This window comes from Salvelinus fontinalis, unplaced genomic scaffold (assembly GCF_029448725.1).
Source record: "Salvelinus fontinalis isolate EN_2023a unplaced genomic scaffold, ASM2944872v1 scaffold_1538, whole genome shotgun sequence".
NCBI lineage: Eukaryota > Metazoa > Chordata > Actinopteri > Salmoniformes > Salmonidae > Salvelinus > Salvelinus fontinalis.
The window spans coordinates 1-16636 of record NW_026601747.1 but is presented as its reverse complement, the minus strand read 5'-3'; positions in this window follow the sequence as shown (position 1 = coordinate 16636).

Below are 16636 nucleotides of genomic sequence, written 5' to 3'. Positions count from 1 at the left end.
GTCTCTGTTGAAGCATGTTTCACTCTCCTTCCACACTGTCTCTGTTGAAGCATGTTCCACTCTCCTTCCACACTGTCTCTGTTGAAGCATGTTCCACTCTCCTTCCACACTGTCTCTGTTGAAGCATGTTCCACTCTCCTTCCACACTGTCTCTGTTGAAGCATGTTCCACTCTCCTTCCACACTGTCTCTGTTGAAGCATGTTCCACTCTCCTTCCACATTGTCTCTTGTTGAAGCATGTTCCACACTGTCTCTGTTGAAGCATGTTTCACTCTCCTTCCACACTGTCTCTGTTGAAGCATGTTCCACTCTCCTTCCACATTGTCTCTTGTTGAAGCATGTTCCACACTGTCTCTGTTGAAGCATGTTCCACTCTCCTTCCACACTGTCTCTGTTGAAGCATGTTTCACTCTCCTTCCACACTGTCTTTGTTGAAGCATGTTCCACTATCCTTCCACACTGTCTCTGTTGAAGCATGTTTCACTCTCCTTCCACACTGTCTCTGTTGAAGCATGTTCCACACTGTCTCTGTTGAAGCATGTTTCACTCTCCTTCCACACTGTCTCTGTTGAAGCATGTTCCACTCTCCTTCCACACTGTCTCTGTTGAAGCATGTTCCACTCTCCTTCCACACTGTCTCTGTTGAAGCATGTTCCACTCTCCTTCCACACTGTCTCTGTTGAAGCATGTTCCACTCTCCTTCCACACTGTCTCTGTTGAAGCATGTTCCACTCTCCTTCCACATTGTCTCTTGTTGAAGCATGTTCCACACTGTCTCTGTTGAAGCATGTTTCACTCTCCTTCCACACTGTCTCTGTTGAAGCATGTTCCACTCTCCTTCCACATTGTCTCTTGTTGAAGCATGTTCCACACTGTCTCTGTTGAAGCATGTTCCACTCTCCTTCCACACTGTCTCTGTTGAAGCATGTTTCACTCTCCTTCCACACTGTCTTTGTTGAAGCATGTTCCACTATCCTTCCACACTGTCTCTGTTGAAGCATGTTCCACTCTCCTTCCACACTGTCGCTTGTTGAAGCATGTTCCACACTGTCTCTGTTGAAGCATGTTCCACTCTCCTTCCACACTGTCTCTGTTGAAGCATGTTCCACTCTCCTTCCACACTGTCTCTTGTTGAAGCATGTTCCACTCTCCTTCCACACTGTCTCTGTTGAAGCATGTTCCACTCTCCTTCCACACTGTCTCTGTTGAAGCATGTTCCACTCTCCTTCCACACTGTCTCTGTTGAAGCATGTTCCACTCTCCTTCCACACTGTCTCTTGTTGAAGCATGTTCCACTCTCCTTCCACACTGTCTCTGTTGAAGCATGTTCCACAATGTCCCTGTTGAAGCATGTTTCACTCTCCTTCCACACTGTCTCTGTTGAAGCATGTTCCACAATGTCCCTGTTGAAGCATGTTCCACTCTCCTTTAACACTGTCTCTGTTGAAGCATGTTCCACACTGTCTCTGTTGAAGCATGTTTCACTCTCCTTCCAGACTATCTCTGTTGAAGCATGTTCCACTCTCCTTCCACACTGTCTCTGTTGAAGCATGTTCCACTCTCCTTCCACACTGTCTCTGTTGAAGCATGTTCCACTCTCCTTCCACATTGTCTCTTGTTGAAGCATGTTCCACACTGTCTCTGTTGAAGCATGTTTCACTCTCCTTCCACACTGTCTCTGTTGAAGCATGTTCCACACTGTCTCTGTTGAAGCATGTTTCACTCTCCTTCCACACTGTCTCTGTTGAAGCATGTTCCACTCTCCTTCCACACTGTCTCTGTTGAAGCATGTTCCACTCTCCTTCCACACTGTCTCTGTTGAAGCATGTTCCACTCTCCTTCCACACTGTCTCTGTTGAAGCATGTTCCACTCTCCTTCCACACTGTCTCTGTTGAAGCATGTTCCACTCTCCTTCCACATTGTCTCTTGTTGAAGCATGTTCCACACTGTCTCTGTTGAAGCATGTTTCACTCTCCTTCCACACTGTCTCTGTTGAAGCATGTTCCACTCTCCTTCCACATTGTCTCTTGTTGAAGCATGTTCCACACTGTCTCTGTTGAAGCATGTTCCACTCTCCTTCCACACTGTCTCTGTTGAAGCATGTTTCACTCTCCTTCCACACTGTCTTTGTTGAAGCATGTTCCACTATCCTTCCACACTGTCTCTGTTGAAGCATGTTTCACTCTCCTTCCACACTGTCTCTGTTGAAGCATGTTCCACACTGTCTCTGTTGAAGCATGTTTCACTCTCCTTCCACACTGTCTCTGTTGAAGCATGTTCCACTCTCCTTCCACACTGTCTCTGTTGAAGCATGTTCCACTCTCCTTCCACACTGTCTCTGTTGAAGCATGTTCCACTCTCCTTCCACACTGTCTCTGTTGAAGCATGTTCCACTCTCCTTCCACACTGTCTCTGTTGAAGCATGTTCCACTCTCCTTCCACATTGTCTCTTGTTGAAGCATGTTCCACACTGTCTCTGTTGAAGCATGTTTCACTCTCCTTCCACACTGTCTCTGTTGAAGCATGTTCCACAATGTCCCTGTTGAAGCATGTTCCACTCTCCTTTAACACTGTCTCTGTTGAAGCATGTTCCACACTGTCTCTGTTGAAGCATGTTTCACTCTCCTTCCAGACTATCTCTGTTGAAGCATGTTCCACTCTCCTTCCACACTGTCTCTGTTGAAGCATGTTCCACTCTCCTTCCACACTGTCTCTGTTGAAGCATGTTCCACTCTCCTTCCACATTGTCTCTTGTTGAAGCATGTTCCACACTGTCTCTGTTGAAGCATGTTTCACTCTCCTTCCACACTGTCTCTGTTGAAGCATGTTCCACACTGTCTCTGTTGAAGCATGTTTCACTCTCCTTCCACACTGTCTCTGTTGAAGCATGTTCCACTCTCCTTCCACACTGTCTCTGTTGAAGCATGTTCCACTCTCCTTCCACACTGTCTCTGTTGAAGCATGTTCCACTCTCCTTCCACACTGTCTCTGTTGAAGCATGTTCCACTCTCCTTCCACACTGTCTCTGTTGAAGCATGTTCCACTCTCCTTCCACATTGTCTCTTGTTGAAGCATGTTCCACACTGTCTCTGTTGAAGCATGTTTCACTCTCCTTCCACACTGTCTCTGTTGAAGCATGTTCCACTCTCCTTCCACATTGTCTCTTGTTGAAGCATGTTCCACACTGTCTCTGTTGAAGCATGTTCCACTCTCCTTCCACACTGTCTCTGTTGAAGCATGTTTCACTCTCCTTCCACACTGTCTTTGTTGAAGCATGTTCCACTATCCTTCCACACTGTCTCTGTTGAAGCATGTTTCACTCTCCTTCCACACTGTCTCTGTTGAAGCATGTTCCACACTGTCTCTGTTGAAGCATGTTTCACTCTCCTTCCACACTGTCTCTGTTGAAGCATGTTCCACTCTCCTTCCACACTGTCTCTGTTGAAGCATGTTCCACTCTCCTTCCACACTGTCTCTGTTGAAGCATGTTCCACTCTCCTTCCACACTGTCTCTGTTGAAGCATGTTCCACTCTCCTTCCACACTGTCTCTGTTGAAGCATGTTCCACTCTCCTTCCACATTGTCTCTTGTTGAAGCATGTTCCACACTGTCTCTGTTGAAGCATGTTTCACTCTCCTTCCACACTGTCTCTGTTGAAGCATGTTCCACTCTCCTTCCACATTGTCTCTTGTTGAAGCATGTTCCACACTGTCTCTGTTGAAGCATGTTCCACTCTCCTTCCACACTGTCTCTGTTGAAGCATGTTTCACTCTCCTTCCACACTGTCTTTGTTGAAGCATGTTCCACTATCCTTCCACACTGTCTCTGTTGAAGCATGTTCCACTCTCCTTCCACACTGTCGCTTGTTGAAGCATGTTCCACACTGTCTCTGTTGAAGCATGTTCCACTCTCCTTCCACACTGTCTCTGTTGAAGCATGTTCCACTCTCCTTCCACATTGTCTCTGTTGAAGCATGTTCCACTCTCCTTCCACACTGTCTCTGTTGAAGCATGTTCCACTCTCCTTCCACACTGTCTCTGTTGAAGCATGTTCCACTCTCCTTCCACACTGTCTCTGTTGAAGCATGTTCCACTCTCCTTCCACACTGTCTCTGTTGAAGCATGTTCCACTCTCCTTCCACATTGTCTCTTGTTGAAGCATGTTCCACACTGTCTCTGTTGAAGCATGTTCCACTCTCCTTCCACACTGTCTTTGTTGAAGCATGTTCCACTATCCTTCCACACTGTCTCTGTTGAAGCATGTTCCACTCTCCTTCCACACTGTCTCTTGTTGAAGCATGTTCCACACTGTCTCTGTTGAAGCATGTTCCACTCTCCTTCCACACTGTCTCTGTTGAAGCATGTTCCACTCTCCTTCCACATTGTCTCTGTTGAAGCATGTTCCACTCTCCTTCCACACTGTCTCTGTTGAAGCATGTTCCACTCTCCTTCCACACTGTCTCTGTTGAAGCATGTTCCACTCTCCTTCCACACTGTCTCTGTTGAAGCATGTTCCACTCTCCTTCCACATTGTCTCTTGTTGAAGCATGTTTCACACTGTCTCTGTTGAAGCATGTTTCACTCTCCTTCCACACTGTCTCTGTTGAAGCATGTTCCACTCTCCTTCCACACTGTCTCTGTTGAAGCATGTTCCACTCTCCTTCCACACTGTCTCTGTTGAAGCATGTTCCACTCTCCTTCCACACTGTCTCTGTTGAAGCATGTTCCAATCTCCTTCCACATTGTCTCTGTTGAAGCATGTTCCACTCTCCTTCCACACTGTCTCTGTTGAAGCATGTTCCACTCTCCTCCCACACTGTCTCTGTTGAAGCATGTTCCACTCTCCTTCCACATTGTCTCTTGTTGAAGCATGTTCCACACTGTCTCTGTTGAAGCATGTTTCACTCTCCTTCCACACTGTCTCCGTTGAAGCATGTTCCACTCTCCTTCCACATTGTCTCTTGTTGAAGCATGTTCCACACTGTCTCTGTTGAAGCATGTTCCACTCTCCTTCCACACTGTCTCTGTTGAAGCATGTTCCACTCTCCTTCCACACTGTCTCTGTTGAAGCATGTTCCACTCTCCTTCCACACTGTCTCTGTTGAAGAATGTTCCACTCTCCTTCCACACTGTCTCTGTTGAAGCATGTTCCACAATGTCTCTGTTGAAGCATGTTCCACACTGTCTCTGTTGAAGCATGTTCCACTCTCCTTCCACACTGTCTCTGTTGAAGCATGTTCCACTCTCCTTCCACACTGTCTCTTGTTGAAGCATGTTCCACTCTCCTTCCACACTGTCTCTGTTGAAGCATGTTCCACTCTCCTTCCACACTGTCTCTGTTGAAGCATGTTCCACTCTCCTTCCACACTGTCTCTGTTGAAGCATGTTCCACTCTCCTTCCACATTGTCTCTGTTGAAGCATGTTCCACTCTCCTTCCACACTGTCTCTGTTGAAGCATGTTCCACTCTCCTCCCACACTGTCTCTGTTGAAGCATGTTCCACTCTCCTTCCACATTGTCTCTTGTTGAAGCATGTTCCACACTGTCTCTGTTGAAGCATGTTTCACTCTCCTTCCACACTGTCTCTGTTGAAGCATGTTCCACTCTCCTTCCACACTGTCTCTGTTGAAGCATGTTCCACTCTCCTTCCACACTGTCTCTGTTGAAGAATGTTCCACTCTCCTTCCACACTGTCTCTGTTGAAGCATGTTCCACAATGTCTCTGTTGAAGCATGTTCCACACTGTCTCTGTTGAAGCATGTTCCACTCTCCTTCCACACTGTCTCTGTTGAAGCATGTTCCACTCTCCTTCCACACTCTCTTGTTGAAGCATGTTCCACTCTCCTTCCACACTGTCTCTGTTGAAGCATGTTCCACTCTCCTTCCACACTGTCTCTGTTGAAGCATGTTCCACAATGTCCCTGTTGAAGCATGTTTCACTCTCCTTCCACACTGTCTCTGTTGAAGCATGTTCCACAATGTCCCTGTTGAAGCATGTTCCACTCTCCTTCCACACTGTCTCTGTTGAAGCATGTTCCACACTGTCTCTGTTGAAGCATGTTCCACTCTCCTTCCACACTGTCTCTTGTTGAAGCATGTTCCACACTGTCTCTGTTGAAGCATGTTCCACTCTCCTTCCACACTGTCTCTGTTGAAGCATGTTCCACTCTCCTTGAACATTGTCTCTGTTGAAGCATGTTCCACTCTCCTTCCACACTGTCTCTGTTGAAGCATGTTCCACTCTCCTTCCACACTGTCTCTGTTGAAGCATGTTCCACTCTCCTACCACACTGTCTCTGTTGAAGCATGTTCCACTCTCCTTCCACATTGTCTCTTGTTGAAGCATGTTCCACACTGTCTCTGTTGAAGCATGTTTCACTCTCCTTCCACACTGTCTCTGTTGAAGCATGTTCCACTCTCCTTCCACACTGTCTCTGTTGAAGCATGTTCCACTCTCCTTCCACACTGTCTCTGTTGAAGCATGTTCCACTCTCCTTCCACACTGTCTCTGTTGAAGCATGTTCCACTCTCCTTCCACACTGTCTCTGTTGAAGCATGTTCCACTCTCCTTCCACATTGTCTCTTGTTGAAGCATGTTCCACACTGTCTCTGTTGAAGCATGTTCCACTCTCCTTCCACACTGTCTCTGTTGAAGCATGTTCCACTCTCCTTCCACACTGTCTCTGTTGAAGCATGTTCCACTCTCCTTCCACACTGTCTCTGTTGAAGCATATTCCACAATGTCTCTGTTGAAGCATGTTCCACACTGTTTCTGTTGAAGCATGTTCCACTCTCCTTCCACACTGTCTCTGTTGAAGCATGTTCCACTCTCCTTCCACACTGTCTCTTGTTGAAGCATGTTCCACTCTCCTTCCACACTGTCTCTGTTGAAGCATGTTCCACAATGTCCCTGTTGAAGCATGTTTCACTCTCCTTCCACACTGTCTCTGTTGAAGCATGTTCCACAATGTCCCTGTTGAAGCATGTTCCACTCTCCTTCCACACTGTCTCTGTTGAAGCATGTTCCACACTGTCTCTGTTGAAGCATGTTTCACTCTCCTTCCACACTATCTCTGTTGAAGCATGTTCCACTCTCCTTCCACACTGTCTCTGTTGAAGCATGTTCCACTCTCCTTCCACACTGTCTCTGTTGAAGCATGTTCCACTCTCCTTCCACACTGTCTCTGTTGAAGCATGTTCCACTCTCCTTCCACATTGTCTCTTGTTGAAGCATGTTCCACACTGTCTCTGTTGAAGCATGTTTCACTCTCCTTCCACACTGTCTCTGTTGAAGCATGTTCCACACTGTCTCTGTTGAATCATGTTTCACTCTCCTTCCACACTATCTCTGTTGAAGCATGTTCCACTCTCCTTCCACACTGTCTCTGTTGAAACATGTTCCACTCTCCTTCCACACTGTCTCTGTTGAAGCATGTTCCACTCTCCTTCCACACTGTCTCTGTTGAAGCATGTTCCACTCTCCTTCCACACTGTCTCTGTTGAAGCATGTTCCACACTGTCTCTGTTGAGGCATGTTTCACTCTCCTTCCACACTGTCTCTGTTGAAGCATGTTCCACTCTCCTTCCACATTGTCTCTTGTTGAAGCATGTTCCACACTGTCTCTTTTGAAGCATGTTCCACTCTCCTTCCACACTGTCTCTGTTGAAGCATGTTTCACTCTCCTTCCACACTGTCTTTTTTGAAGCATGTTCCACTATCCTTCCACACTGTCTCTGTTGAAGCATGTTCCACTCTCCTTCCACACTGTCCCTTGTTGAAGCATGTTCCACACTGTCTCTGTTGAAGCATGTTCCACTCTCCTTCCACACTGTCTCTGTTGAAGCATGTTCCACTCTCCTTCCACATTGTCTCTGTTGAAGCATGTTCCACTCTCCTTCCACACTGTCTCTGTTGAAGCATGTTCCACTCTCCTTCCACACTGTCTCTGTTGAAGCATGTTCCACTCTCCTTCCACACTGTCTCTGTTGAAGCATGTTCCACTCTCCTTCCACACTGTCTCTGTTGAAGCATGTTCCACTCTCCTTCCACATTGTCTCTTGTTGAAGCATGTTCCACACTGTCTCTGTTGAAGCATGTTCCACTCTCCTTCCACACTGTCTCTGTTGAAGCATGTTTCACTCTCCTTCCACACTGTCTTTGTTGAAGCATGTTCCACTATCCTTCCACACTGTCTCTGTTGAAGCATGTTCCACTCTCCTTCCACACTGTCTCTTGTTGAAGCATGTTCCACACTGTCTCTGTTGAAGCATGTTTCACTCTCCTTCCACACTGTCTCTGTTGAAGCATGTTCCACTCTCCTTCCACATTGTCTCTGTTGAAGCATGTTCCACTCTCCTTCCACACTGTCTCTGTTGAAGCATGTTCCACTCTCCTTCCACACTGTCTCTGTTGAAGCATGTTCCACTCTCCTTCCACATTGTCTCTTGTTGAAGCATGTTCCACACTGTCTCTGTTGAAGCATGTTTCACTCTCCTTCCACACTGTCTCTGTTGAAGCATGTTCCACTCTCCTTCCACACTGTCTCTGTTGAAGCATGTTCCACTCTCCTTCCACATTGTCTCTGTTGAAGCATGTTCCACTCTCCTTCCACACTGTCTCTGTTGAAGCATGTTCCACTCTCCTCCCACACTGTCTCTGTTGAAGCATGTTCCACTCTCCTTCCACATTGTTTCTTGTTGAAGCATGTTCCACACTGTCTCTGTTGAAGCATGTTTCACTCTCCTTCCACACTGTCTCCGTTGAAGCATGTTCCACTCTCCTTCCACATTGTCTCTTGTTGAAGCATGTTCCACACTGTCTCTGTTGAAGCATGTTCCACTCTCCTTCCACACTGTCTCTGTTGAAGCATGTTCCACTCTCCTTCCACACTGTCTCTGTTGAAGCATGTTCCACTCTCCTTCCACACTGTCTCTGTTGAAGAATGTTCCACTCTCCTTCCACACTGTCTCTGTTGAAGCATGTTCCACAATGTCTCTGTTGAAGCATGTCCCACACTGTCTCTGTTGAAGCATGTTCCACTCTCCTTCCACACTGTCTCTGTTGAAGCATGTTCCACTCTCCTTCCACACTGTCTCTTGTTGAAGCATGTTCCACTCTCCTTCCACACTGTCTCTGTTGAAGCATGTTCCACTCTCCTTCCACACTGTCTCTGTTGAAGCATGTTCCACAATGTCCCTGTTGAAGCATGTTTCACTCTCCTTCCACACTGTCTCTGTTGAAGCATGTTCCACAATGTCCCTGTTGAAGCATGTTCCACTCTCCTTCCACACTGTCTCTGTTGAAGCATGTTCCACACTGTCTCTGTTGAAGCATGTTTCACTCTCCTTCCACACTATCTCTGTTGAAGCATGTTCCACTCTCCTTCCACACTGTCTCTGTTGAAGCATGTTCCACACTGTCTCTGTTGAAGCATGTTCCACTCTCCTTCCACATTGTCTCTGTTGAAGCATGTTCCACTCTCCTTCCACACTGTCTCTGTTGAAGCATGTTCCACTCTCCTTCCACACTGTCTCTGTTGAAGCATGTTCCACTCTCCTTCCACACTGTCTCTGTTGAAGCATGTTCCACACTGTCTCTGTTGAAGCATGTTCCACTCTCCTTCCACACTGTCTCTGTTGAAGCATGTTCCACACTGTCTCTGTTGAAGCATGTTCCACTCTCCTTCCACACTGTCTCTGTTGAAGCATGTTCCACTCTCCTTCCACACTGTCTCTGTTGAAGAATGTTCCACAATTTCCCTGTTGAAGCATGTTTCACTCTCCTTCCACACTGTCTCTGTTGAAGCATGTTCCACAATGTCCCTGTTGAAGCATGTTCCACTCTCCTTCCACACTGTCTCTGTTGAAGCATGTTCCACACTGTCTCTGTTGAAGCATGTTTCACTCTCCTTCCACACTTTCTCTGTTGAAGCATGTTCCACTCTCCTTCCACACTGTCTCTGTTGAAGCATGTTCCACTCTCCTTCCACACTGTCTCTGTTGAAGCATGTTCCACTCTCCTTCCACACTGTCTCTGTTGAAGCATGTTCCACTCTCCTTCCACACTGTCTCTGTTGAAGCATGTTCCACTCTCCTTCCACATTGTCTCTTGTTGAAGCATGTTCCACACTGTCTCTGTTGAAGCATGTTTCACTCTCCTTCCACACTGTCTCTGTTGAAGCATGTTCCACACTGTCTCTGTTGAAGCATGTTTCACTCTCCTTCCACACTATCTCTGTTGAAGCATGTTCCACTCTCCTTCCACACTGTCTCTGTTGAAGCATGTTCCACTCTCCTTCCACACTGTCTCTGTTGAAGCATGTTCCACTCTCCTTCCACACTGTCTCTGTTGAAGCATGTTCCACCCTCCTTCCACACTGTCTCTGTTGAAGCATGTTCCACTCTCGTTCCACATTGTCTCTTGTTGAAGCATGTTCCACACTGTCTCTGTTGAAGCATGTTTCACTCTCCTTCCACACTGTCTCTGTTGAAGCATGTTCCACTCTCCTTCCACATTGTCTCTTGTTGAAGCATGTTCCACACTGTCTCTGTTGAAGCATGTTCCACTCTCCTTCCACACTGTCTCTGTTGAAGCATGTTTCACTCTCCTTCCACACTGTCTTTGTTGAAGCATGTCCCACTATCCTTCCACACTGTCTCTGTTGAAGCATGTTCCACTCTCCTTCCACACTGTCTCTTGTTGAAGCATGTTCCACATTGTCTCTGTTGAAGCATGTTCCACTCTCCTTCCACACTGTCTCTGTTGAAGCATGTTCCACTCTCCTTCCACACTGTCTCTGTTGAAGCATGTTCCACTCTCCTTCCACACTGTCTCTGTTGAAGCATGTTCCATTCTCCTTCCACATTGTCTCTTGTTGAAGCATGTTCCACACTGTCTCTGTTGAAGCATGTTTCACTCTCCTTCCACACTGTCTCTGTTGAAGCATGTTCCACTCTCCTTCCACACTGTCTCTGTTGAAGCATGTTCCACTCTCCTTCCACACTGTCTCTGTTGAAGCATGTTCCACTCTCCTTCCACACTGTCTCTGTTGAAGCATGTTCCACTCTCCTTCCACATTGTCTCTGTTGAAGCATGTTCCACTCTCCTTCCACACTGTCTCTGTTGAAGCATGTTCCACTCTCCTTCCACACTGTCTCTGTTGAAGCATGTTCCACACTGTCTCTGTTGAAGCATGTTTCACTCTCCTTCCACACTGTCTCCGTTGAAGCATGTTCCACTCTCCTTCCACATTGTCTCTTGTTGAAGCATGTTCCACACTGTCTCTGTTGAAGCATGTTCCACTCTCCTTCCACACTGTCTCTGTTGAAGAATGTTCCACTCTCCTTCCACACTGTCTCTGTTGAAGCATGTTCCACAATGTCTCTGTTGAAGCATGTTCCACATTGTCTCTGTTGAAGCATGTTCCACTCTCCTTCCACACTGTCTCTGTTGAAGCATGTTCCACTCTCCTTCCACACTGTCTCTTGTTGAAGCATGTTCCACTCTCCTTCCACACTGTCTCTGTTGAAGCATGTTCCACTCTCCTTCCACACTGTCTCTGTTGAAGCATGTTCCACAATGTCCCTGTTGAAGCATGTTTCACTCTCCTTCCACACTGTCTTTGTTGAAGCATGTTCCACAATGTCCCTGTTGAAGCATGTTCCACTCTCCTTCCACACTGTCTCTGTTGAAGCATGTTCCACACTGTCTCTGTTGAAGCATGTTTCACTCTCCTTCCACACTATCTCTGTTGAAGCATGTTCCACTCTCCTTCCACACTGTCTCTGTTGAAGCATGTTCCACTCTCCTTCCACACTGTCTCTGTTGAAGCATGTTCCACTCTCCTTCCACACTGTCTCTGTTGAAGCATGTTCCACACTGTCTCTGTTGAAGCATGTTCCACACTGTCTCTGTTGAAGCATGTTCCACTCTCCTTCCACACTGTCTCTGTTGAAGCATGTTCCACACTGTCTCTGTTGAAGCATGTTCCACTCTCCTTCCACACTGTCTCTGTTGAAGCATGTTCCACACTGTCTCTGTTGAAGCATGTTCCACACTGTCTCTGTTGAAGCATGTTCCACTCTCCTTCCACACTGTCTCTGTTGAAGCATGTTCCACTCTCCTTCCACACTGTCTCTTGTTGAAGCATGTTCCACACTGTCTCTGTTGAAGCATGTTCCACTCTCCTTCCACACTGTCTCTGTTGAAGCATGTTCCACTCTCCTTCCACACTGTCTCTGTTGAAGCATGTTCCACACTGTCTCTGTTGAAGCATGTTCCACTCTCCTTCCACACTGTCTCTGTTGAAGAATGTTCCACTCTCCTTCCACACTGTCTCTGTTGAAGCATGTTCCACAATGTCTCTGTTGAAGCATGTTCCACATTGTCTCTGTTGAAGCATGTTCCACTCTCCTTCCACACTGTCTCTGTTGAAGCATGTTCCACTCTCCTTCCACACTGTCTCTTGTTGAAGCATGTTCCACTCTCCTTCCACACTGTCTCTGTTGAAGCATGTTCCACTCTCCTTCCACACTGTCTCTGTTGAAGCATGTTCCACTCTCCTTCCACACTGTCTCTGTTGAAGCATGTTCCACACTGTCTCTGTTGAAGCATGTTCCACACTGTCTCTGTTGAAGCATGTTCCACTCTCCTTCCACACTGTCTCTGTTGAAGCATGTTCCACACTGTCTCTGTTGAAGCATGTTCCACTCTCCTTCCACACTGTCTCTGTTGAAGCATGTTCCACACTGTCTCTGTTGAAGCATGTTCCACACTGTCTCTGTTGAAGCATGTTCCACTCTCCTTCCACACTGTCTCTGTTGAAGCATGTTCCACTCTCCTTCCACACTGTCTCTTGTTGAAGCATGTTCCACACTGTCTCTGTTGAAGCATGTTCCACTCTCCTTCCACACTGTCTCTGTTGAAGCATGTTCCACTCTCCTTCCACACTGTCTCTGTTGAAGCATGTTCTTCTGCTGTGCTCTAAGGGTTATATGTGGTTAGGCAGCAGTAGTCTAACACTATGACCAGCTAACTCTAACCATTCTATAGAGAGGCCGGTGCTGTCCGGATGCTTGGAAAGACACCAGTGGCCCCAATGTACCTTCTGTGACAGAGAGTCCACACACAGATATGCACTCACACATGCATGCACACACACGGGAAAGTCCATGTACACACAAACCTGCCCTATTTTGTATAGTATTTGAAAGTATTTACCTGGATATACCACAGAGGCACAAAGAGGGACTGGTGACAAGGGAAGCTGGTGAGTGATGGAGGAGAGAAGAAAAGAGGGGAGACGTGGAGAGACAAGACAAGGTGAGGAGAGAATAGGAGAGACATGAAGAGGAGAGACATAAATAGGAGAGACGCGGAGAGGAGAGACATGAAGAGGAGAGACGTGGAGAGACAATGAGAGGAGAGACGTGGAGAGGAGAGAATAGGAGAGCCGTGGAGAGGAGAGACATGAATAGGAGAGACGTGGAGAGGAGAGAATAGGAGAGACGTGGAGAGACGACGAGAGGAGAGAATAGGAGAGACGTGAAGAGGAGAGACATGAAGAGGAGAGACGCGGAGAGGAGAGACATGAAGAGGAGAGACGCGGAGAGGAGAGACATGAAGAGGAGAGACGCGGAGAGGAGAGACATGAAAAGGAGAGACGCGGAGAGGAGAGACATGAAGAGGAGAGACGCGGAGAGGAGAGACATGAAAAGGAGAGACGTGGAGAGGAGAGACATGAAGAGGAGAGACGCGGAGAGGAGAGACATGAAGAGGAGAGACATGAAGAGGAGAGACGTGGAGAGGAGAGACATGAAGAGGAGAGACGCGGAGAGGAGAGACATGAAGAGGAGAGACATGAAGAGGAGAGACATGAAGAGGAGAGACGTGAATAGGAGAGACATGAAGAGGAGAGACGCGAAGAGGAGAGACGCGGAGAGGAGACACGCGGAGAGGAGAGACATGAAGAGGAGAGACGCGGAGAGGAGAGACATGAAGAGGAGAGACGTGAAGAGGAGAGACATGAAGAGGAGAGACGTGGAGAGGAGAGGCGCGGAGAGGAGAGACATGGAGAGGAGAGACGTGGAGAGGAGAGACGTGGAGAGGAGAGACGTGGAGAGGAGAGACGCGGAGAGGAGAGACGTGGAGAGGAGAGACGCGGAGAGGAGAGACATGAAGAGGAGAGACATGAAGAGGAGAGACGTGGAGAGGAGAGACGTGAAGAGGAGAGACGTGAAGAGGAGAGACGTGAAGAGGAGAGACGTGAAGAGGAGAGACGTGAAGAGGAGAGACATGAAGAGGAGAGACGTGAAGAGGAGAGACGTGGAGAGAAGAGGCGCGGAGAGGAGAGACATGGAGAGGAGAGACGTGGAGAGGAGAGACGTGGAGAGGAGAGACGTGGAGAGGAGAGACGCGGAGAGGAGAGACGTGGAGAGGAGAGACGTGGAGAGGAGAGACGTGGAGAGGAGAGACATGAAGAGGAGAGACATGAAGAGGAGAGACGTGGAGAGGAGAGAAGAAAAAAGAGAGATGAGAGGAGAAAAACAACCCTACAAAGCACTTTGAAGCCTGGTGAAAAGCATCGTATAAATAGAAATCATTATTATAATAATTATTATATTAAACACTCAGAGAGAGAAGATTTTTTTACATTTGAAATGTAACCTTATTTAACCAGGCTAGTCAGTTAAGAACAAATTCTTATTTACAATGACGGCCTACCGGGGAACAGTTGGTTAACTGCCTTGTTCAGGGGCGACACATTTTTATCTTATCTCCAGATTCAAGTGGGCCTTGTGTGTGTGTGTGTGTCTCCGTCTGTGTGTGTGTGTGCGCATGCACGTGTGCGTGCGTGTGTGTGTGTAAAGGGGTCATTTGCTTGCTACACCCCAGTCAGATTACAATCTGTATGTTCCTCCTGCAGTGCAGAGAAAACCAATCAAGTGGGAGGTTCTAGAGTAGAGACCAGCAATCTAGGAAACATATAATTATCTACCCCTCACACACACACAGTGAATCTGTGTACGCAACAGTATATGAATCAACACAACAAGCTACCTGAGTGCATGAGGCACTCTTTACTGTGTACACACACACACACACACACACACACACACACACACACACACACACACACACACACACACACACACACACACACACACACACACACACACACACACACACACACACACACACACACACACACACACACACACACACACACACACACAATATTTAGTCCAGGCTGCTATGTGTAGTGTGGGCCTGAACTCAATCTGTGTCATGCCGCCTTCCAGACCAGCTGGACTCTACATCTGCTTCCTGTCCTAGACCACGCCTCCTGGGACCTCAGACAGTTTAGGGCCACCGCTGACCTCACGCCCCAGAAATCCACTCATACACATCAACTCACACAAAGACATATAAGCACACACACAGACATAAAGACCAACATGCTAATGTTCACACTCCTACACTTCTCTGCAGACAGACAGACAGACAGACAGACAGACAGACAGACAGACAGACAGACAGACAGACAGACGTTTGATTTTGGGATTTGATAGAGGACCATAATGTACTAATGACCAAAGCCTCAACCTCAGGGGAGAGAATTGAATTTCCAATCATCTCCATCTGCTGGAGTGTGTGTGGGGGATGAGAGAACCCTATTATTGAGGTGTGTGTGGGGGATGAGAGAACCCTATTACTGAGGTGTGTGTGGGGGATGAGAGAACCCTATAACTGAGGTGTGTGTGGGGGATGAGAGAACCCTATTACTGAGGTGTGTGTGGGGGATGAGAGAACCCTATTACTGAGGTGTGTGTGGGGGGGATGAGAGAACCCTATTACTGAGGTGTGTGTGGGGGATGAGAGAACCCTATAACTGAGGTGTGTGTGGGGGATGAGAGAACCCTATTACTGAGGTGTGTGTGGGGGGGATGAGAGAACCCTATTACTGAGGTGTGTGTGGGGGATGAGAGAACCCTATTACTGAGGTGTGTGTGGGGGGGATGAGAGAACCCTATTATTGAGGTATGTGTGGGGGATGAGAGAACCCTATTACTGAGGTGTGTGTGGGGGGGGGATGGGAGAACCCTATTACTGAGGTGTGTGTGGGGGATGAGAGAACCCTATTACTGAGGTGTGTGTGGGGGGGGGGGGATGAGAGAACCCTATTACTGAGGTGTGTGTGTGTGGGGGGGTTGAGAGAACCCTATTACTGAGGTGTGTGTGGGGGATGAGAGAACCCTATTACTGACGTGTGTGTGTGGGATGAGAGAACCCTATTACTGAGGTGTGTGTGTGGGGGGGTTGAGAGAACCCTATTACTGACGTGTGTGTGGGGGGGGGTTGAGAGAACCCTATTACTGAGGTGTGTGTGGGGGATGAGAGAACCCTATTACTGAGGTGTGTGTGTGTGGGGGTTGAGAGAACCCTATTACTGAGGTGTGTGTGTGGGGGGGTTGAGAGAACCCTATTACTGACGTGTGTGTGGGGGATGAGAGAACCCTATTACTGAGGTGTGTGTGTGTGGGATGAGAGAACCCTATTACTGACGTGTGTGTGTGTGGGATGAGAGAACCCTATTACTGAGGTGTGTGTGTGTGGGATGAGAGGACCCTATTACTG